The following is a 24109-nucleotide window of genomic DNA, read 5'->3' as shown; positions in this document are numbered from 1 at the left end:
GCTTTATATCAAACAACAAGCTGATCTGTTCAAATACTGCATTAACAAAATGAGGACCATTATCTGACCTCATAACATCACACACTCCCTATCTGGGAAACACCTCGCTCAACAGGAATTTGGCCGCACATGTAGAGTCTGGGTGTGTACATGGACCTGCTTCTATTCATCTAGAGAATGGACACACCACAACAATTAAATACCTCTACCCGTTAAATACTTGAATCATATCGACATAATCGATATGCAAGTGCTGAAAAGGCCCATTAGGCCTTGGGATGACTCCTCTAATCACAAGTAGTCTATGCCCAGCTATGAACTTCTGACAGATTATGCAGTTTACCATAAAAACCATACCATAAAAAATGCAACGTGTTCTGCCAAGTTCGGTATAAACCAGTCTTTGGCAATTGTTGCTGCTAGATTCTCTTTTGTTATGTGCGCTGGATAGTGTAACTGTTCCAGTGCTATCTTCAATAAGGCTATAGGCATCACTGGTTTACCAGTACTGTCTTGTCACCACAAGCTCTCAGAGGGGTTTAAAGAACACCCTCTTTGCTTCCATAGGTTCTTCTCTTCCTGTGGTGCTTCTCCTTGGAGCTCCATTAACTGAGTTTTTGGCATATTGCTACAGCCTTCCGGCTCACTTCGTGTAACAATCATTTTCTCATGCACATCAGACATTTCCACATTCATTATTATTTCATCTTCAGTTGCCACACGCTTGGCTTCAGTGTCTGCTGCTTGATTTCTGTGTGAGATAAAATCTGTCTCTTTCATGTGGCGGTGCATTTTATGACCGCTATGCCCACTGGGAGCTGTAGTGCCTTAATGAGCCTGTCCAATAAGGTGGTGGGCTGTACTGGTGTGCCGTCTGCTCAGAGGTAGCCCCTCATTTTCCAGCACGCTAAGCCTACATGCACTTTCGATATCATATAGGTGGAGTCACTGTACACCGTTACTTCCTGGTCTGCATGATTCTCGAGTGCGAGTATCAACGCCAATAATTCTGCAGCATGTGCTGAATAATGAGAGGGTAACTGTGCACTAATAAGTACTCGAAATTCCCCATTTGCCGTGTGCTTCACCACAGCGGCACCTGTATATCTTTGTCCGTCATTTTGATCGTTCCTCGAAGAACCGTCAATGAAGATGATTTCTCCTTCAGACAATGCATTTTCTTTCACTCTGGGAATCTCATCATAAAATTCTTCATAGTTCACACAGTCATGTATTGGCTCTCCTTCAGTGACTGGCTCTGCTATAAACATTGCTGGGTTCACTATTTTGCATCAAACAATTTTAATCGCTGGATTAGATATGACCACTTCATGAGCAGAAGCTCTCTGAGATGTCAATGTGCCTTTCGGTTTCTCTAAAATGGCAAATAATGAGTGCTTGACGAATAACATCATTGGGCATCCCATCACAATGGTTGTAGCTTTTTCTATGGCGAACGCTGCGGCAGCCAAACTTTGTTTGCACGGGAAGTGACCTCTCATTACTGGGTCCAAATTCCCACTGTAGTATGCCAGGGGCTTGTACCCCAACGTGGTTTTCTGTGTAAGGACTGTTGTCGTAACACTGCCATCCATGTGTGAAAACAGGTAGAATTCCTCTGCATAATTGGGAGTCCCTAAGACTGGTGCTGTGCAAATGGCCTTTTTTAGTTCATCAAACCCTTCCTCCATGATCTTAGTCCACACGATTGTTTCTTTTGTTGCCTGTGCTTTCTTTAAGGCTTGTAATAAGGGTTTAGTATACGAACTGCAATCAAAGACCCATGCTCTGACGTAATTGCATAACCCTAGAAAACTCTGCATTTGTTTTATCGTGTGTGGCATGGCTGTTTTGGAAATGGCTTCAGCTCTTTCAGGGGTAACCCTTTTTCCTTCATGTGAGATCAGCTGGCCTATGTACAGCACTTCTTGTTGACAATAGTGTAACTTCTCTTTGTCAACTTTTGAATGGAATCACGTCTGCCCTTCACATTCCATATGCAAATATTTCTGGTTATAATGGAATAGCTCTCATAGCCATTTGTCCTGCACATGCTCTAATTATTTTGCACATGTTCAAATAATGCATTCCTGGAGTTAAACATACTATGCCCTTCTCCGTGAACGAGATTGTCACGTTCAACTTTGTCATCAAATCTCGTCCCAATATATTTACAGGAGTCTGCCTCGAATATAGCAGTGACACCTTCATGTCACATTCTCCTATGGAACTGGAAGTTCTTTTGTAAAAGGAACACGACTTGTTGCTCCTGTAAAGCCCTGAGTATTTATGGCATCGCCGAAAAAAGAAAACTTGCCTTCACATATACACAAGCGTGTCGTGCCTGTGTCAACTAAGAAGAAATATTCCTTATCCCCTATAAAGACATCCACCCTTGGTTCCTTGTGAGGGTTCGGTGTCACTGATAGGATAGAACACATCAGGTCTCCCAGTGAGCTGTCCTAGTCCATAAATAATCTTGTCCCACTCTGAGTGAATGTGGCATCTCCTATTCCAGTATTCAGTACCTGCTGTGTGCCTGCTGTTTGTAACAGTTGCATTGGAGACTGTTGAGACTGTCCCTGTGGAAAATATGTCACCTTCTGTTGTGGTTGGAAGCTTTGCTGTGCTCTTGGCACTTGCTGCTGCACTGTGTGATTCTGCACAAATCCATTTCCACCCTGCTGCGAGAACGCGGATGGATTCAACATCCCTCCTCTTGTGAATTGGTCATTTTGCACCATTCCTTGCCCTGTCATCCCACACATCCAACATGTTGGTGGTGGTCTGATTACTTGCCCATTCTGCATATCCTGGTTTCCGCTTTGGATATTTTGCAAACCTCCCTGGTTACTCTGAAAACCTCCCTGATTCCTCAAAAGCCTCTTCCTCTTGATTAAAATCTGTTATTTTTTTTTTTTTTTTTTTTTTTTTTTTATTTACTTGTATTTAATCATATAAACAACAGATTTTTACAAGGGCGTTTTTCAGTCCAACTGAAGGGAGTCCATTTCTAGTTTTACTAGATAAGTACTAAATGATGGAAGCCTGGCAGGTTGATTCAGTGAGGGTCTAATCATGCACCAGCCTCCGAAATCGCCTTTATTCTTTCCAGGGCCAAGTTTAAAAGTTTTGCGGCAGCCGTATGCCATTGAGTCTTTTCGCCCGTTATCAGGCGTTTCCACCAAGTATCTTCATTCCCTGCAAAGGAGGTTGTCGTCAAGGCAGAGAAATATGCAATCCTCGCCTGGTGAAGAGCAGGACAACACATCAGCAGATGTTTTATTGATTCAGTGACCTCGGGATTAGTACATAATCTACAGTTTGTTTTCTCCGAGTCTGCTCTAATCGCTAAAATTTCTCCAGTCGGTAAAACATTTAGACGGGCTTTTAGAAAAGTTCTCATCAGTAATTTGTCGGGATATTTCTTACAGTACACCATCGGTTCTTTTAATTTGTTGGTATTCATTGGAAGGTGGTCAAGAAGTTTACAAGATGATACTGACTCAATGGTATTAATCCAGTCCCAACATTCCAGTTTTGTTTTTATCCTGGATGGGTTATCTTTCAGTTCTGCTTCTGTACACGCAATTTGATGTAATTTTTGTTTTTGGTCCTCAGCCCACTTATTCATAGTTTGATTAGATCCCGTTTCCAGTTCTGATGCCATTATTTGATAGATTTCCAAACTTTCGGGGTGGATCATTTTCCTATATAACTGAAGAGAGCTATGGTCCACAACTGCCTTCAATGACAGAAGGCCAAGTTCTCGCCTGATTGGGGCGATCGGAGTTGAGTTTGGTAGACCCAGGACGGCTCTCCATATGTAACCTTCCAGTTTTTGCCAAATTAGAGGTGGAATGGATGGTATGGCGTCCATGCCATAAGTCAGAGATGGAACAATCTTTGCCTTGTAGTAATTTATGGCCGGTTGGAGGGAGAACTTTCCGTATTTTCGGTCAACCATTTTCAGCTGCGCTGTCAGACTTTTGGTTTTTGACCATAGATTTACTTGCATACTGCTTGCTTTCTTCGAGCTATCCACGAACACTCCCAGGTACTTGAACGAATCCACCACTTCAATTTGTTTCTCGTTCAGATGCCAGTGGAAACGCTCCTTTTTTTTGAAAGCCCTTTTTTGTAGAATCATTATCTTCGTTTTGGATTTGTTGATCTCCAAGTTGTTTTCTTGAATGTATGATGATAAATTATCCAGTTGACGTTGGAGACCAACCTGAGTCAAATCAAGTAGGATTAAATCGTCTGCATACAGCAGTCTTGGAATATGAGTCGCACCTATTTTGGGAGGAAAAGATCTGATCTTGTTTTGGCCTTCTTTAAAATCTCCCAAGAATGATATAAACAAGGCTGGGGCCAGGGGGCAACCTTGCTTTACCCCTCGACATGTTTGGATGTGTTTCGAGGTGAGGCCAGCGTTGTTTAGGCGGACTCTGATGGAGGTATCTCTATGGAGACTGACTATGGGCTCTAAGATTGTATTCGGACAGTCCCATGTCTTCAATTTCGCCCAGAGTTTCTGCCTATCCACTCGATCGAACGCTTGAGATAGATCAACAAAAGCAAGGAATACTCTAGGGCCACCTGTCAGAGCTTTTTCTTTAAGTATCGTCAAACACATGATGTTTGCGCTGGTACTTGCATTTTTCTGAAAGCCAGTCTGTAGAGGATCATAACAATTTGCTGAGATCGCCCATTTCCGGAAGTGACATAAAAGGGAAGAGGCAAAAATCTTCCCGATAACGTCCAGAAGAGCTATTGGCCTATAATTCACAGGATCGTCTCTGGGGCCTTTTTTATAAATGGGAACGATCAACGCTTGAGACCATGATTCTGGTAATGTTCTTTTTGCCATACAGAATTTAAAGATCGTGCTTATAAGTTTCGACCACTCGACTGGATGTTGCTTTAGGTCACAGTTTGCCAGGCCGTCCGGTCCGGCTGCTCTTGATGAATTTAGTTTCATTATTAAGTTGTTGATATCTCTCACATCTGTCAGGTCCACCCATGATGAGTCTTCTTCTCTGATGAAAACCTCCTTATTTTCTTCTGGTTCTTTGAATAGATTTGAGAAGTGTGTGATCCAGTTTTCTTCTGAAACTGGATTTATCATGTGTGATTTTGAGATCTTGTTTGATTTATTTATCAGTGCCCAGAAGTCGCGAGATTTTTTGTTAGCTAATGCTTTCAGCATCTGTTCAGCGTCAGCTTGATATAAGAGATTCCTTGAATTTTTCAACCATTGTTTGTAGTCTCTGGTTTCTGTTTTTAGAGTTTCCCACAGAGATGGTAAATTGACACTTTTTGCTTTCCTTCTTAGTCTTCTTAATGTTCTGCGTTTTGCGACCAGAGTTGCATTGTATTCGTGAGTATGCTCGACGAACATCATATTCGTGGTTTTCCTTGGTTTTTTAAAATCTGTTATTGCTTTGATCAAACTGCCTTTGGTTATTGGCCTGCTGCATGTTTGATCCATCTGTATTAGTTATTATTGCCCCCTCAATGGCATATTTTGATATTTGTTTCTGCACTAATTTAGCCTCTTCGCCCTTTCTTGCAGCATCCTTTTTGCCATTTTTGTCTTGCAGAAGCCTGCAATAGTGTGCACTGGTTAGCTGTATTTTCAGACCATGGCTTAGCATCAATCCCTACCAATTTCTTGAGCTGCTTCTGTACCTGTTCTGGCAGCTCTTGGCATAATATATGGTAAAACACGGGTATAGATTTCCCCCAAGATTCCTGCATTTCCAATACCCATGCATCTTCGAAATTCTGAATATAAAGCAACGGATCATCTCCCTCCTTCATCTTGCGTGTTATTATAGCTCCCATATCAGAAGTGTCTGGGTATAGCACTCCAATCGCTTTCCATGCCGTGGTTCTGCAATTGTTAAACGGCGCTCCATCATGCACAGTATTAACTTAGTCACCCCAGGGTAACCTTCACTTGTCCACACATCGTCAGCTCTAACACCAAGTATGGCGATTAAAAGACCCTATAGCTAAAGTGTTCCCTCCCGTCATTTTTTCTAACTCATGTATCCATTTTCTGACTCTAGATGTGAACATTGGGAGCTTATTTTTCAGGTTTTCTCTATCCATCTGTGGCCAAGGTATATATTGTGGCCTCGTTCCTCCTTTTTCTAATAAGGGAACTGCAACACATTAAACTCATTTTCCTCTCTCATCATTTTTATGTCCACCGCAGGGGTACTATTTCCGCATCGCCGTCTACCTGGCAATGTACTTAACCTGCTCACATAGGGTGGTGGAGACACCCTCCTTTGAGTGTGTGACACTCCTTCATGCCGATCTGATTGTATGGCTAACTCCGATGCCTTAGGTGCAGACCCAGTAGAATACGACCATCTTGTTCCCTTCCCCTAGAGAAGCGTCTTTTGTAGCTTCTCTGGTCTTCTCTTTCTTCACATTCTTCTCTGTCTACATCCGATATTGTCTTTGCCAAACTCGTGCAACTTCACTCATCCTTCTCATTTCTATTTAGAGTCAGCCTATCTAAGGCCAGCTCTCTATGTCTGCTACTTCGGGAGACATCCTCATACAACTGAGTGCTCTCAAGATGCTCATCCTTGCCTTTCCCATGGGGTATCTTTTCTAGCCCCATCTCATCATGTATTCTATCGATTGTCTCTCCGATGCTTCTTGTGTCGAAGTAATCTTCTAAATATTCTCTAGACGTGCCTGGTACTGAATCATACTCAGGAAAGAATTCTTCTATATCTTCCCAGTCTACTACTGGATCAGGTTTTTTAACCTCTCTTTCCAGATGTTCGAGATCCCGTGCTCTCTGTCTTCGTTTGCATTCTATGTCGGCATCAAATCCTATATGCTTCCTCGCGTCCTCTCTGACCCTATCTTCCTCTTGCTTCCTCGCATCTCTTTGTTCATTTGCCCTTCGCATTTCCTCATCTCTTTGTCATTTTATTCTCTTCTCCCATATTTTTTGTTCTTCTTTTTCTATTCTCCTTTGTTCTATTCTTTCTTGATCATCAGCTGTTCTCTGCTTATGGTCGCGTTTTCTTTGTTCTTGCGCCTTTTCTTGTTTTCTGACCTGCTCGTCATGATATAACTGCTCTCGTTTATGCCTATCTTTTTTCCTAACCCCTTTGTCTCCTAATCATTTTTCTTTTCCTTCTCTTTCCCTTCTAATTCGTCTTGTTCTCCCCTTTGTCTCATATCCTGAATGCCTTTACTATCGAGTTGCAATAAAATCTGACCTCCCATCCATTCATTCTATTCTATTCTATGAATGCTATCTAATCAGTCCAAACCTCATCTCCTTTCCATCTCTTTACCTCCCTTCCCGTACCTAGAGATGTACTTGCCTGTGCTTGATCTCCTGTCTCCTTTTCGCTTCTGTCCTTGTTCCTCGGGACATTGGAGGTAATATCTCTTTCCCTGCCCTTTTATGGGCTTTCGTCACTACTTTGCGTATGCGACTCATATGACGGGTTGCTATATCCCGTGGCTGCTTTAAGTTCCCTCAGCGGGTACAATCCTTCGCCTTTACTAGATTCGCTTTTTGTTTCAGCCTGGCGGGTGGCGCAGAAGTCTCTTCACCCCCCTCTGTGCATCTATTCAGTATCCAATCTAAAGGTGGCTCCTCCTATTTTTCTTCTTGGTACATTTTCCAAAGTTCTAAAGTAGCCAGGCGTTTGTCTAACATATTTCCAGTATATGTGGCATGTAAGTATGTTGTCATGTGCTGCAGGACCGTTTTAGATAGCGATCCTCCTTGGGGCCATGGCATAAACATTTTGTTTGCGGTCCATTTAACCCATTCTGCACTGTACTGTTCAAGCTTAGGTGCATGTTTCGGCAACTGTTTGCAAAAGTGTATCAATGGGGTAATGTCTTCCATGCTTTACCTGTTTATCCTCTCCTTATATAATACTTTATTATACTTTATGTTTCACAAACTCAACAGTATGATCGAGGACCAATCGTCACAAGCTCAATCCCATTTTTTCAACAATAATTTTACTTTACTTTTGTTAACAACAACCATCAATCCATGCCATGCAACATTTTGTCTCTACGATCGTGTAAACGTTTTTTACCTTATGACGCCATAGATTAACTAAAACACATAAAACAGACAGACACACTCTGGCCGGCCACACAAATGTCATGCCATCTGCTTCCTCAGATACATCCTGCCCCTATTTGTATTCCGGCATGGAATTTAAGCCCATTTCTTTCAGATCATCTTTAATCAATCTGGTCTCCTACATCATCCTATCAATCAGGACTTTAAATGAAGGCTTCTTCTAGCGCTCTTTAAAACCTAGGCACTGGGCGTATACTCTTATCGTGGCCACACTCACGATATCTCTTTACATTGCTCGGTCACACTTGAGTCAATGTTTTCCTCTTATATATACTTTCACGTTATACTCTTACTCTGGCAATATTTTTGTCCCACCTCCCTCTGTTACCTTCCCTTTACTTGTTTTTAAGGCATGCAAGATTTTGCCAAAGCATTCAGTCTTTTTCACTCACCGTATGCATGTTTTTCCTATCCGGATGCTCGGGATCCCCGCCTTTGTTACTGCCTTTCTGTGCCGCTCTCGTTATATCAGCTGCTCGTGGAAGTGGGAAGGGGTTTTTTGGGGAAAGCAAAGGTCCCTTCACACCTAACCTGCAGGGTTTTTAATTAAATTAACCACTATCTACGGGGAGCTTCTCGTTCTTTCAGCCGGATGGCAAAGGACTCGTGATATTGCAGAGGACCCAAAGTTACTTTTGTCGAAGGCCAATGGGTATCTTATCTAATTGAACCATCAATCTCTGCTACCAAGTGAACTGGATGGTCTCCCGTCAGCCCTCTGACTGGGGATCTCCAAACAGCCCTTTAAGATGAGTAGCAGTACCTTCGAGATAGACGGGGATGCAGATTCGTACTCATGCATCAAATAACTATGACAACTCAATAGTTTGGCAAAGTGAGTCCATTTAATGACAAGTACATAAAATGGTGAGTGCAATGAACATCAGCAACCGCTCGATCTTCTCTCTCTCTTCAAACTCCAACTTAATTTCAGAAAAAACACAGTATTTATAGCAAAAACTCATCATCACTGACACACAATCTTAAAAACCTAACATGCAACGTGATTGTTTATAGGAAGGTATCTTTAACATAGGTACTATAGCTGTATGTAGTAATGGGAGAGGGGATTGGACAATCAATGTCAGGTGGGGCAACTAAGCCCTTCCTTCAAAATGGCCACTATGAACGTTACTAAAAGTACAACGTCCCATTGGCTCTACTCACTATAGGACGCTAGATTACACGGTCCACTATGATTGGGTTGGCATCGACCCCATTCATACTTTTTCACTTACGTCTAGCAGCATGCAGAACAACTAGCCAGGTGCAGGGAGTTCATCTGCACCCCAGCTTCCCTCCAATTATGTTACAATCAATCATCACCTCAGTGGTCATGTGTCAATTACTGCTTTGTAGTTTGGCCTCGAGTCTGCTTCTTGGTCTGAGATTTTTTAAGGAGTATGGGTATGGCAGGGATCCATGTGTAGGTGTGAAGGTCTCATCCTTTCCTGCCTGCCTTGTCACATGGCTAGGACACTGTGAAATCGGTCTCTTCTTCATGTATTTTTGTGTATTTGATTTAATTCGGCCAGTCTTCTACTATCTGTGACTTATCTTCACCTTTCTGAACAGGATACTCTGTTCTTTTCTCTTTAATTGTATCCACTGTTGGCCTTTTCCAACCAGATATGACCTTGGCTTCTTGGCATGGATACCTTCAGCTGAGTTTTGCTCCATTCTAGTTCCCGATTTGTTTGCTGCAACACTCTCGTCTCGAGACCTTTAGTAACCTTCAATTCTGCTCATGTGCGTAGTGGATTTACACTCATATATAAAGTGCTTTTGAGGTATATATATATATATGTATATGTTGGCGCTTGCCGCAATCTATTTACTACTAAGCATAAGCAAGCTTAATGAATTCTTTGCTTCTTGTGGTTTCTTGCATCTGTACACGCTTAAACTAACTGAATATCTTCATTGTAAATATGGCACACGTTTCTGCATCTTGACATCAACTTCTCCACCTTAGGCTCAAGATGTCACTTATTCATGGTATTTCGTCTCTTTGTCAGTATTCTCAGGTCATTATCTCTTCTATTTGTGCGTTAATCCGATTTCTTATGACGTCACCATTCGTCTTCCTTTATTATCTTCTTGGCTTCGTCGGGTATTCCATTATGACACCCGTCATTTTGTCTTGACTGTAGATATAATTTTGTCAATGGGTACCTTACTGTCCAGGTTTTCTTAGGTGTCGGTACTTCAATAGGTGTTGTTACACTAATAGGCACTGGGCAGAGCCCAACTGCTGCTCTCTGCTGGTTTACCGGTTCATCATACGTCACATACTTTGGCGTGAAAGACCAGGTACTACGAAGGGGGTGGCTGGAGTGTGGATGACACTTGGCACTTCCTCTTCAGAGAGTCGATTTCAGGGAAGCATTCAATGTAAGTGTGTAGAGTGGAGCTGAAGGCCCCATCTTTAGTGCTATCTTCCTTGACCCCCCACCCCCCACCTGCGAGCAGGCGGGGACCGTTTGCATGACACAAAGTGGAGAGTGATCAAAGAGCGCACTGGGTAACATATCACAACTTTTAAGCCAGTGGACCCCTCCTTCCAACAAAAGCAACAGGCACATTGTAGAAAAAGAATAATGACTCATGAGTAGAAGGAATATACCCTGTGCCAGCGTAATGCAGGTTTAATAATTTCAGGGACAGAAGAACCGCCCCCCCCCCAGCAAACTTCAAGATAAGGTGGCACTTTAAATAGGACCTGTCCACAACATGGTCCAGGATAAGGTTAAAGTATTCTGCCCAAGTTACGGCAAACATGGGATCCCTAAGCAGTAGGCCTAAGACTGGCTAAAAAGCCACGATTATCAAAGGTCGGAACATTAGGATCGAACATTAATACTTTAAACATGCCTAAGCAACTAGCTACCAGCAAAAATCAACCTTTAGGATCAGCCACCAATTTCGAGAGGCTGAAGCGTAACAAATGATGAATTTTGGTAGTCACCACCCGTGAATGACTGGAAAATGAGGAAAAGTATCAATGAGGGCCCCAGGACCTATCAAGGGATCACTGGCTTGTAGAAGCCAAGCGGGTGTCCTGAGAGAAGACAATATTAGCCCCATGTCTTGAAATATATGATACGACCTTCCTGACTTTAAAGGGATGATTCAAATCCATCACTTTCCAGGACATAAGATGCACCACAAGACATCTAGAATGTCCAATCACACAACAAATAATGGAAAACAACAGGTCACCTCCATTCGAGCTAGCACATTGTGCTTACCCAAGAATAATCTGTAGATACTGGTGTTATACTTCTAGCAAACAGGTTCTTCAACAGACATAAAACCCCTAAACAATGAAGTTGGTTGGGGTGAACATCACCCCCACCAACTGAGATCATAGTCAGTGTACCCAATCCCACCACAATTGAACCTGATCCTAAAAAACTAGTAAGGGTCCCACCAATAAGGGGAGCTTCCAGTCTCTGAGCAGGTCCATCTATAGAGAGTCAGAAATCAGCATGCCTCTGTGATTTAAAGTATGATGTTAGCCCCAGGTCCATTCTTGTTCGCTTTCACTATTTTGCAGAGAAAAGCAAGATTCTCGAATTGGCTCGCAAGACAGGCGCAGTCGAGTGGGAAGGGGCCCAAATCTCAATCTATCAGGATCTGTCGGCTTTTACATTGGCAAGGCGCCGCCTATGCTCTCCACTGACAAAAATGCTCCAGTCCAAGGGGGTCCGGTACAGGTGGGGGTACCCCTTCTCACTCTCTTTTGAGTTTGAAGGCTATAAGTATGCCCTGGTGACGGAGGACGACATCCAGAGAGTGACAGGCGAACTATTGGCCGGTCCGAATATGGAACTGGGTCACCAGGAGGGTGAGCGAGCTCCAACAGGCCCAAAAGGAACCAGGGCCCCAAGGGAAAGGTGCAGGGTTTGAGGCGAAAGGAAGTTCAGGAGATTGGCCCCGACATCCCCGGGGCTCCCGGACACATGAAAGGGCCCGCGGTGATCAATGATAAGCCCGCGATCGACCTAGTGAGTGGATGGGGGAAACTATTGTTTGTACCCAGGGACGATCTTGGGGGTGGGGGGGGCTCAAGTTGTTATTAATCAAGAGTTATTGAGCCCGGAGGAGGAGACAATGGTGGCCTGGTTGGCGATAGAATGACACCAAAGACTTGCCAGGCGATCAGGGGGGAGGGGGGAGGAGGGGGGAAAGTAAGGGGATGGGGATGTTGGGGTTACAGTTATGGAATGCCAAGTTTTGGGGTCTACTATGCGCACCCAGGGCTTTCACGAGCCTCCAATGGGGTGGGCAAGCACTGTGGGAACAGGAACTGTTGCTGTTTTTCGAGAGGAGCTACGAGCTTTTATCAGTGTATTAATGGATGATTTGCTCCAATACTTGACAGTGGGATCGTTAAATGTGCGGGGGCTCAACTCGCCTACAAAGAGGTCGTTGTTGATGCGGGAATTTGCAAGACTCTGGCTTCACTTCTTATTTGTACAAGAAACTCACTGGGTTCGGGGCAAGGAACCTAAGCTCAGGGCTGAAACTATTGACCGGGTATTCACAGCATCTTCTCAGGCAAAGAAGCGAGGAGTAGCTTTGGTGGTGTCCCCGGGGCCATTTTTGTGTTCAAAGCTTTGAAATCAGATCCAGATGGACGATATCTCATGGTTAAGGGAGAGGTGCGGGGTCGGCTGTTTACTCTGGTGTGTATTTATGCCCCGAATGAAGCACAGGATGCCTTCTGGGTTGGAATGAAAGAATTAATAATATCATTCTCGGAGGGTACCCTATTGGTTGGTGGAGATTTTAATATGGTTCTATGCCCCGAGAGGGATAGGAAATCTGCTAAACCCTGCCCGAACATGCGCCATCATGAGAGGCTTGTTGAGGCCTTTCGCGAAGTGAACAGGGAACTGGGCCTGTGTGACACATGCACCTGCAAGCAGGGTCGGAACCCCGACTATACTTTTTACTCAAAGCCCCACGCAGCTTTCTCCCGCATTGATTACATGTTGGTTGAAACTTTGCTTCAGAGGGAGGTCACTGACTCGGGAGTGGAGATTGTCCCCTGGACTGACCACAACATGGTGAAAATTAGACTGGGTCTGCCCCCTGACCCAGCAGTAGGTTACCGGTGGAGGTGTAATGACCTTCTTCTACAGGACAAAGAGGTCCGCCAATCCCTTCTGGTGGCCATAGAGGACTATTTTTCCCTCAGTGATAACGGTGAGGTTGGGGTCATGGGAGTATGGGAGGCATTTAAGGCTACTATTAGAGGCACCCTCATTGGGATAGGGTCGGGGAAAAAGAGGGAAAGAGCCCGGGAGGAGAAATCACTAAGGGAAAAGATAGAAGCTATACAACCAGGGGGGAAATTAAAAACACAGATGTTCCCTCGGAAATGGGAGGAATTGCAGAGGTTACGAACCAAGTTAGCGGACCTCCTTGTGGGACAGACGGAAAAGAAACTCTCTTTCTTAAAACAGAAATATATGGAAAAGGGGGAAAAGGCGGTTAAGATACTGGCTTGGAGGCTTCGTGAGTTCAGAAACAGCAGAAGGGTCAACTCCATCCACACCCCGGAGGGGGACTCGACAGTGCGAGATAGTAAAATCGCGAAACAATTTAGGCGATATGAAAAGCTGTACAGCTCGGAATACGTGGGTGATGTGAAGGAGGTTGACAGCTTTCTTGACTCCCTCCCGATCCCGGGCCTCCACCCCGACAAAGCTGAGTTACTGGAGCTGCCCGTAACCCCACAAGAAATAATAGATACCATATCCACGCTGAAAAGCGGAACAGCCCCAGGGGACGATGGCTACACAGTCAAGTTTTTATAAAACTTATCGGTCCACGCTTGCCCCATTCATGGCCAAGACGTTCAATGCTGCATTGAATCAGGGCTCCCTCCCACCCACGATGATGTCAGCTCTGATTGTAGTGCTCCCTAAGGAGGGAAAAGATCCCACTTATTGCCAATCATATCGCCCCATTTCCCTTCTCAACACTGATGTTAAAATCCTGGCTAAACTCTTAGCAAATAGATTGGCGAAACTCCTCCCTTCCCTAGTACATGGCGATCAGGTGGGTTTTGTTTCGGGACCTTAGAGATCAGACAACATTAGGAAAACCCTCGATGTCATACATGAAGCTTCAAAACAGGAGGTGGAAGGCTACCTCCTTTCGTTAGACTCAGAAAAGGCCTTCGACCGTGTCGAGTGGCCTTACATGGGCAGAGTGTTTCGCAAGATGGGGTTAGGAGACAACTTTTGTGGGTGGATCGCAGCACTTTACAATGGCCCCTCAGCGAGAGTATTGGTCAATGGAGGCACCTCAGAGCCGTTCTCCCTTTCCAGAGGCACCCGACAGGGATGCCCCCTTTCTCCCCTTTTATATGCTTTGGCGATGGAACCCCTGGCTATAGCAGTCAGGACAGACCAAGAGATCACGGGGATAAGGTGTGGCGACTGCGACTTTAAACTATCCTTGTTCGCAGATGATATCCTGGGCTACCTAACCAACCTCCGAGTCTCCCTACCACGGTTATTCGATCTCATACACTACTTTGGCTCCTTCTCGGGGCTGAAGGTAAATACGTCCAAGTCCAGCATAATGCCCATGGGTCCAGGGGAACATGAGATCGAGGGCAGCACCGAAATACTGGGGGTAAGAATAGAGCGGGAATCCACCAGATAGCTGGGTACCACCATCCCCAGAGACCTCTCCCAACTATACCAATGTAATTTCCCGGGGATCTTGGCTCAGGTTAGTAGCGACCTTAAACGATGAGCTCCCCTTACACTCTCCTGGCTGGGGCGCATGGTTACGGTGAAGATGAATATCTTGCCCCGCCTTCTTTATCTCTTCGCAGCGCTCCCAGTAGTGATACCCGAGGCCTTTTTTGAGGTACTCCAATCCCGGGTCCTCCAATTTATCTGGAATGGCAAAAAGGCGAGAGTCAAGACTTCTACTTTGACCCTTCCAAAGTCAGACGGTGGGTTCGCTCTCCCGGACTTCAGGCTTTACTATAAAGCAGCCCAGCTCCGAGTGATGTTGGAACATATGAGGGATGACATGGGAACATATTGGACATATATTGAGGACATTCATGCCCACCCGAGAAAAATTAGAGACCTTCTGTGGGCCCCCCTAGGGTTCTCCCCTCGCATCTCAGAACTCATCCCATCTTGGCGGCCCTCTGGGCGGTTTGGAAGCCTAACGGCGCTAACAAACAACTATCCTCATGGCCATCCCCCCTGACTTCGCTCTGGGGCCCCCCTATTGATCTGGGCTCCAAGGGATTCCGAGACACCCAATCCTGGTCAGACACGGGCCTGGAGAGACTCTCCCAATTGTATCGCGATGAGGGCTTTATTGAATATGACAAACTGACTGAAGCACTGGCAGACAACCCTCCCTCAGTCTTCGAATACTTACGCTTGAAGGGGATCTTGACCCACCCTCGCTGGGCCGATCGTCTCAAACGCCCCCTGACCCCTTTCAAGACTATCCTGGCCAAAAGCACAACCCAGAGGGGCTCCTTATTTATGTTCTATAGCGTCTTGATAACAGCGAACCTGGAGGGCAGACAACCTTTCAAAAAGATCTGGGAAGCTAGGCTGGGCATGCCTTTAGATGACCATACGTGGAGAGCAATCTTTAAAAGCATTTTCACGGGTTCTCTATATACGGCTGCTATGGAACATAACTTCAAAATTCTCCATTCATGGCACCGCCCCCCGGCCACCCTGTCCAAAATGTTTAGGGATGTGTCCCCCTTTTGCCCCAGAGGGTGTCACCAACGGGGCACATGGTTTCATCTGTGGTGGGAATGCCCGGTCATTCAGGTTTATTGGTCGGAACTACTCAGTTGGATTAAGGAAATTGGGGGGTTCTGCCCGACCCTACTGCCATTGGAAATCCTCCTGGGTACCCCTACGCCGGAGACAGAACTGAATGCATTCCCCAAGGTCATTGGGGCCATGTTGAGAGCGGGGAGGCTAGCGCTCGCCCAAAGGTGGAAAAGTGCATTGGCCCCGTCCAAAGAGGAATGGCTCTGTAAACTCAGGTCGATTTTCATATATGAAAAGTTTACCGCAATAATGAATGACACCATGACGGACTTTGTGCAAGAATGGACTTCAGTTCTTCTCCATGAGGATTGTATTTCTATGCGCCTGTAGACTGTATCTTAGGTTGCCTCCACAAGATGCCTATCTCCACTCTTTTTTGAGACTGTGATTGTTTTCCTCCGGCTAACTCACAATCTGAACCCACTGTGTCAAGTGATTTGTTTAATTGGTATTTGGCAAGCAATCATTCTCCCCAGAGCTATTATTGTTCGTGATCTCTCAAAACTTGGTATGTTGAAATTGGGCTAGGGTGGGGGAGAGGGGGGTGGTGGGAAGGGAGTTATAATTGGAAAAACTGGCAACTTGTTACTCTTTTTGTGTCTTACTGATGGAACGGTCCGTTTCGTTCAGCCCTATATGTATGTTGTCAATAAAACAAATTGTTAAAAAAAAGTATGATGTTAGCATACACTGAGTCAAACAATTTGAGTATCTGATAGAGGCGATCCAAAGAGTAGCCACATTGATGGCAAAGAAAATTGTAAAACTACCCTCCAGAGTTCTAAGGTCAATCAACCCATCTCAGTGCAAGATTCTGGCGTGGGAATGGAGACAGGCCTGCAGCAGTTGACAGAGCAGCTAAGTGCCATGGCCCCATAGGATGACTGTCCATAAATATTGCTTCTTATTGGGAAGACTTAAAGAATTGGGTCTTGATGTTGATAAGGATCTGGAGCCAAACTGGATATAACATGGTGTACTGAAGTTCGCCCTCTCGTAGGATCTTGCACACCCCTTTGAAAGAGAGGCCGGGTTCTTGGACCGCCAAGCTGAAATATGACTACAACGGAAGAGTCGTGCTCTGATACTACAGCACACTTCTTTGCCTGGCTGCGAGAATATTTGAGTACTGGTCTCAATAAAATCCTCACAATTATTGGACAAAGAGGAGTGCCGCGAATCGGCTTAGGACTTACAGAATGGTGAGCCTGCTTCACAAAAAAGAACGTGCTCAACTACTGTTTCCCAAAAGGTTCTATGATCAGGGATTCCACAAATACTGTGGGATTGGAGACAGCGAGTGATTCCGCCACCCCTATGATCCTAATATTCACATGCCTAGAACATCCTTCGATAATGTAATTCTTGACTTAAAATGTCTTTACAAAGGCTTCCTTGCATTGCACCACAAGGACCATGGTACTCTGCCGATCCTCAAGTACAGACACTCTAATTTCAGAAGCAGCCAAACATGAACTGGTCTTGCCCAAGCGAGCCTTCAATAGGTCAACTTTGCATGACAACAAATACATTTTGGATCCAAGACTCTTTTTGCTGACCTTAAGATCACAGAACATCCCTACGACATCCAATATTACAGTGTCCAAAGAAGTGGCAGAATTGTCAGGTGCAGTAGAAGATTGAGGCGCACCATTCTTGGGACAAGCATCTATCTAAAAATACAGGCACACTTGAAACTTATCATGCTTCCCCATATTAAAAGGATCAGGGCCTGGAGAGTGCACCAAACCTGCTTCCTCTCATTGTATGTTGTACCATTGTAAAAATCAATAGTTTTATTTTCATTTATTTTTTATTTTTTAAATTGTGTTATAGTTTTATTACACATTTTTTTACACATAAAACACAACAACACATCCAAATAGATTCTCCTTTCCTATTGTCCTATCATAATATTAATGTCCAGATGTGCTTTATTTTGTCTCACTCTCCCCTTTTTCTTGTATCTTCCTCGACCCGAGGACCTTGTCCAAAAAATCTATACGTGTACATATACGCCGCATATTTTCACCAAGTAGAAAAAGTCTCCACCATTCGTCGGCCGATAAAGTAGTAGAGTCTGCGATGTATCTTTTGAGGTAATTTGTCCTCCTTATTGTGATTCCTGTACAAGCGGTCATAAAATGCTTTGTTGATTCAATCGTATTTGTTTGCTTGCAGAATCTACAATGATTATCCGAATAACCATTGTGTTTCCTCCTGCACATAATCTCTTTTGTTTGGTATAGATTCAGTTTTAGTCATAAGAATTGATTTCGGTGGTAACAGCTTGGGAACTTCTTTAAGTATTTTGGTATTGTGTTAATTGGCCACGGCCACCATGGCAATAACATGAGAGATTTGTATTTTAATCTACAATTTTGTGTTTCTATGCAGTTGTTTTTCTTGATTTTGCTTTTGATTGCTTCTGGATTCTTGATTCAAAAACATCAAAAACTGTCCCCACAGGAAAGTGGTTGTTAGGCAGAAACCTCTGCAGTTCCCTTAAGGACCACTGCAAAAGGCTTAAGACTACAGGTGTTGTACCACCCAAATTCACCTGGTAGCTGTGGCTGAGCAGCCAGACTTCTCTCAAGAAGAGTTAGACAGTATCTAGAGTATACAAGATAGGTACCAAAATACAGTAGGCCAAGCAAACACTGACCAGAGCTTGAGTAAACAAGTATATAATTATTTATTTAAAAACACACTTTGTAAAATAAACTAATACTAATATGCCAAGCAAGTTCAAACACAGTCACTATTAATATATATACATCCCTGATCACTTATTGAACAAGTCTCAGTTAAAACACCACTTATTTTCAGACAGAGGTGAGCACTTAACCTAAGATGGCACTCCAATAAGTTAATTAAAAAGGGAATGGAAAAAGGCAGAATTAGGAACATACACAATACCGATTCTTTAAGAGAACCAGAGCAAGTCAGAAAAGGCAGAGTCCACTGAGGAGCAAGAAAGTCATAGGCCAGGCCCTCTCTTGGAGAGAGCAAGGCGGAATGTGTCCAAGATCACACAGTTGAATAGTACTTTTCAAGAGTCTTTGCAAAGAGTTCAAAAAGGGTTGAATCAAGTCTGGAAAAGTTAGTTAGGAGGTCCCAAGTCACCCCAGGATAGAAAGTCAAGGATTTACGGGACACCTTGGACAGTCTATTGCAAGGGAGACCAGGTGGGACACAGTACCTGAAATGGTGAGAAAGCTCCAGCAGGGACAGTTGTTCCTGGCAGTGGGTCCAAGTCGGTGCTTCATCCAGGGTAAGAGAAGATCTCGACGTGGAGGAAAGCTGAAGGTCGTTGCACTGCCAGGGAAGAAACCAGCCGCGAAGTTTCCCGGTTAAAAGGTACTACCCTTTTATTTGCGGTAGTGGTGAAGCGTGGCTATCCGGCCGCCGGGGTGCTTGGCACGGGCGATTCGACCATGAGACGATCCAGGAAGGCGAAAAGAGGGCAAACTGGTTATCCCCACCAGTTCAGAGGAAGAAGGCTCTCCGGGATGAAGATCTTCTCTGTCGTTGGGAAGTGGTGAGACGGTTCAGCAGGGCTCCACTGGTGGTGTCGTCGTTGCAGATCGGCTCAGCTTCTCCCTCTTCGGATTCTTTGGTCCTGTGGCGACTTCTCAAGTTCCAGTCCCCAAAGCCCTGCTTTTATGCAGAAAACCCCCATTCATCAGTCCTAGCTGTCACTCAAACATGCTAAGTGGTGAGCCGGGCGGCTCACCACTGGGCCAATCACACAAGAGTGCGACTTGAGTTGCCGAGGCAACTCAGTCCAGGGTGCCTAAACCCCCCTCCACACATCCTGTAGACCCAGACAGAGTGGCACCACTTTTGGAGGCTTCTGTGGAGAAGCCTGCCAAAAAGTGGAACAAAGGGCTCGACTTGGGTTGGAGTTACAGAGGCGAACACAAACGCCATTTTAAAACCGAGTCCTGGCAAAAAGACCCAACCAGGGAATAAATATTAAATAAATAACCCAGCGGTATCTTTAACATTGCACCAAAAGTGGTGCGTTTAAAATGAATGGGAAATTCCCATAGGAAATATTCCGGTGGAATATTTCGCAGGGTAACCACTGCCACCAGCCAGAAACTCGACGAGGGGTGACTGCACAGTGCCCCCTCGAAAAACAGACCCAGGGGCAATCTAATTACCCCTACCAGTACTTCCACAATATGATGGTTTGTACTGGTTCTGTTCACAATTTTAGACTAGCGAAGGGTTTAGATAGAAGCGCACACCTATAGTAAGTAAGATTAGTAAAGAGATTCGAGGATTATGTTGTATAAACTTTTAGGTGCGGGGGGGAAAACTGAGGTCATGGCACAAGACCCCGACAATAAACAGTAAACAGAAAGAGGATTCAACTTGGGAACCCTCCCGTCCCCTGCACACTTTCAAATGTTTGGATTAATCCAATACAGTTGTTTAAACTGCGTTATATGCATTGTACATACATTTGTTTCTAACACATATGGTCAGACACAGGAGTGTGAGATAAAAAAATATATATCTTTATAGTCAGGCTGTATTATTTTCAGCAAGAATTATAGTTCAGACAAAGATTATTTACAGTGCATAGAAACAGTATCAATAGATAAAGCTCAAATTGAAGAAAAATGGAGTCCAAATTGATTAGCGACGCGTTTCGAGGAAGTTCTCCTCTTCTTCATAAGGCCACACTTGGACTCTTAATGTAAAAGGAAAGCATAAATTCAGTAAAGAAAATTTTGTAAGCACAATGCATAGACTGTTCATGTCATATTAAATGTATACAGTTAAAAAATAAATGGCATTAATTGTATTTAGAACATTAATCTGTCCCTAAAAAATAGGGAATTGAAACAATGTAACATGTTCTAATATGCATTGTAATTCATGCAACATTATAAGATTAACTAGGTTGCCCCTGCTCGAGAGAGGGGCTGTAGGTCTACTGAAGCATCTTTTCCTGCAAAATTAACTGTATAACGTCCATCATACTGTAATTTAGTAGAGTACTACCTCTAATGGGATCTATCACGTGGATGGTGAAACATAAGCTAAAGAAAATTAAATATGAAGGTAAAACAACACACAGATAGTTCTTAGGCTATATCAATCTAATATGGAAGAAATACAAAAATCGTTACCTCTGTGAGTAGAAAGTGCCGGAAACAGAGAACCGGACGGAGCGGTGAAAATAGATAGACAGTCTTCGTACATCAGTTAGTTCCTTAAAACATGGCTAATTCCCAAAAAGATACCAGAAATCTAAAGAAAACAAAGCCTGATCAATGCCAAGCTCAATGTTCAAACGTAACAGTCATAGGTGTGAGATAAAAAAACTGAGTAACATACCTAACCAAAATATGGAGGGCGGAAAATAATCAATACAGCGGCCCACATAAGGATGTAGAACTTAAGTATCCCGCCGTCACTACAGAGGTGCCTCAGTATGTGGGAATTCTGTCATACGAATAGCCAAACTGAACAGGAATGAAGTCCTGATTAGTATAATATACCTAGCAATCTGATATGAAGTAATGGAAACATAATATGGTGTTTAATCAAGGCAAAAAATGTAAAGAATTACCGTGGTAAGAATGTGCAAATGGCACAATTCTCAAAGCTGATGTGCAACTGATGTCAAGATTGTGTGGCCGGTCAACAGCTGAAGAATCTGGCAGTAATAGGTCAGTTAGAGTATCAACTAAAGAAAGTGTAAGGAAAACAGAAAAAAAAGAATCATGAGACTAAGGAACTATTTCCCTGGTCCCTAGATAGATAAATGCACATGCATTCACGCTTACCTGGAGCATAGGGGGGCAATCCTGAACAGAGTCTGTTCAGCCGAGTGGCTTGTTGTTCACAAACCATGGAGACTACATGTGACCATGGAGATAAATAGAGGACTGAAGTAATAGGTGAAGAAAAAGGACTAAGAAGTAAATGGGCCTCAAGGTCGGCCATCTTGGAACGAGGTTATATTGTAATGAAGGTGTAGATCTCTAGACATTCAATGACAAGAAGTAACTTAAATCGGGAAGCGTAAAGGTGCGTAACTAAATAAATTAAAAGGAAAAAATTCATACAGTACAGAAACCTATTGTGCGATGTAAATCGGACATTACAAATACTAGTCCGCACATCGTAGAACGGGGAGAGGAAAGTTGAGAAAAATAGTGTACCATGTGAAATAGAGTCGAAATTAGCAATGACAAAGGGTCTTGAATCGAACGAAACGCTCGGATCTTAAAAGGGAAAAAAATAGCACGGAAAAAATGAATATAATGTTCAGATTATCTGGCTAAGGTCATTTAATGACCATGTGTAACCTATCAGTTCAAAATAGGTGGATCACATGGATTCACATTATGCAGGAAGAGGGAAAAAAAACCTTAAATCTCTCTCTCATTGCATGGACAACCTAGTGCAATATAGCAATCTCAATGGGGTAAATGCATTTATTTTACAAAAGATCAAAATTAAATGTGATAAGTATAACAGAATGACAAACAATGAAAATTAAGAATAAGAACAATTTTTACACTGTGTTTACAGGCAATTATTTTTATGGCAACCATCTACTAGTCTCAACAAAGTAGTGCCTTAGATCACAGTCAGACACAGGAATAGCAATGTGACTCTCAATTTTATGTTGAAGATCAATCATTCCTTATTGTCAAATTCAAATCACAGAAAACAGTTCAATGTGAAATCCTCATTTAGACCCCAGGGCTGTAAAGAGCTTAACTTATCAATCCAATAAGCTTCTCTTTGTAGTAAGAGTGACTGATAGTCACCTCCTCTTGTAGGTCGTTTAACAACTTCTAGCACCTGGTATTTTAGTTGGGCAATTGTATGTTTTTGCATGTTGAAGTGGCGAGCTACCGGTGAGTATTGATTATTACATCTTATGTTCGACTTGTGTTCAGACAGTCTTGATTTAACAGGTCTTTTGGTCTGTCCTACATACACTTTGCCACAAGGGCACTTCAACATATATATGACACCTGATGTCAGACACGTAGAATAGTCTCTTAATTTGATTTTTTGACCATTCCTGGGGTGAGTCACTACATTACCTTTGATTGTGTTATTACAGTGTATACATCCTAAGCAGGGGAAGGTGCCTAGTTTTTTGGTAGCTAGGAAAAGTTGTTTCTCCTTTGGTACTCTTTCAGCTTTCACCAGCTTGTCTCTTATATTTTTACCCCTTTTAAAACACATCATTGGTGGTGTGGGGAACAATTCCAATAGAGTTTGATCATTATGAAGAATATTCCAATGTTTCTTTATACTTTTTGTGATCTGAAAACTCTGTCTTGAGAATTTTGATATGTATAAAAGTGGGGTGTCTTTAACCTCCGATTTAGGTTTCAGTAAATCTGTACGGGGGATCTCTGAAGCTCTGTCTTTGGCAATTTCCAAAATTTCTGGTGGATAGCCTCTGTTCTGAAATTTACTAACAAGATTTGTGCATTCCTTATCTAGAACTTCTGGGTCAGAAATTATTCTTTTCAAGCGTAATATTTGACTATATGGTAGACTTTGGAGCATCGCCCTCGGGTGGAAGCTGGAATAGTGAAGCAGATTATTTACATCAGTCGGTTTGTGGTATATAGACGTAGCTATCTTATTGTTAACAATGCTTAAGTTAACGTCAAGAAAATGTAAATAAGGGTTACCAATCTCAATAGTAAATTTAATCCTAGGATGCACTAAATTGAGGTATTCAAAAAACTGGTCCAAATCATCTCGTGTGCCACACCAAATGCAGAAAATGTCATCAATAAACCTCTTCCAGGTTAAAATGTATGCTGCCCATGTGGGATGTTCCAGTACATGCTGACTTTCGAACTGAAACATAAAAGTATTAGCGTACACGGGCGCCATCGATGATCCCATCGAGGTACCCGATGTTTGTAAAAAGTATTTGCCCTGATGTCTAAAATAGCTATTGTAGAGGATTAAGTTTAGTAGCTCCAGAATGAATTGAGGATTACCTTTCACACCTGAATTGTTAAGTAACAACCATTCAACAGAATCTATACCTTCACTATGGGGTATTGAGGTATATAAGCTACATACGTCCAGGCTGAATAGTATGCAGTCTTCACTG

Source organism: Ambystoma mexicanum, chromosome 9 (genome assembly GCF_040938575.1).
Source record: "Ambystoma mexicanum isolate Mex_15411 chromosome 9, UKY_AmexF1_1, whole genome shotgun sequence".
Classification (NCBI taxonomy): Eukaryota; Metazoa; Chordata; class Amphibia; order Caudata; family Ambystomatidae; genus Ambystoma; species Ambystoma mexicanum.
Note: the sequence above shows the minus strand (reverse complement) of the source record.